Consider the following 978-nt stretch of genomic DNA (forward strand, 5'->3'; position numbering starts at 1 on the left):
AAAAAAGCATGGCTTGACCATAACCTACCACTGTATGGGGGCGGAGGAGGTTGAAGAGCAGAGAAAGCAAAACCAACCAGTTTTGTTTACATGAGATTTCCCTGAAGTACTGTGTAACGCCCCGGCAAATGGTGGCTTTTTTCCCCAGGAGCCTCCCTTCGGCATCAGCAGCACAGCAGTATCTGCCTGTATCACCCCAGCTTCTGGCACCGGATAATCACTCCGACACGCTGCTGCCTTTACAGTCGGGGGCTATGAACGACCTCAGCTCTGAGCAAGGCACCCGGCAGCTCCTTTTGGTGCCTACCAGGAGATCAGAGTCTGCTGCTGCCAGGCCCTCCATCCAAGAAGGTAAAAGCACACGCAGCGCTTCCATCACGTGTGTGGGGTGAGGAAAAGAAAAGGCAGCCCTTATCGATCACTAAGAAGGTTAGTAAAAATACGGAGCGTGCAGAGAGGCCTCCCGTTTTGAAAGGCAGAGGCCAGTCGTACGGGATCACAAGCCTATTTTTGCTGTGAGCTCTATGGGAAGGGGAAGAGGGAGGTGGGGAGAAAGAAAACAAGATCAACTTAAGCATATAACCATAAGCAAGGCCACTGCTCCCAGCTGTGTGCCACTTTGTCCCCACTTCCCCTCCCAAAACAAACAACACCCCCCAAACCCCCATGCGTTTGTAAAGAACAAGAAAAGGCCGCTCGGTTGGCTAAGCTTTACGTGACTCCGCATCCTATAAACATCTTACGGCTGAGAAAATAAGCTCTTTTAAAGGCGGGAGGGGTAGATGCGTTACACGCTGTCACGTTCTGTAACGTTTTGTCCGTCCGTAACGCGTGGCTTATACGGGGACACACACACAGACCCCTCCCCGCGGTGGGGCTGACCTGTGCCGCTGGCAGCGAGTTCGGTTTGCGGGGGGAGAAAGACGCCGCACGCACAGCGCGCCGGGCAGGGCGCGGAGCCGCGGGCAGCCCGACGAG

Source organism: Buceros rhinoceros, unplaced genomic scaffold, assembly GCF_000710305.1.
Source record: "Buceros rhinoceros silvestris isolate BGI_N320 unplaced genomic scaffold, ASM71030v1 scaffold44402, whole genome shotgun sequence".
NCBI lineage: Eukaryota > Metazoa > Chordata > Aves > Bucerotiformes > Bucerotidae > Buceros > Buceros rhinoceros.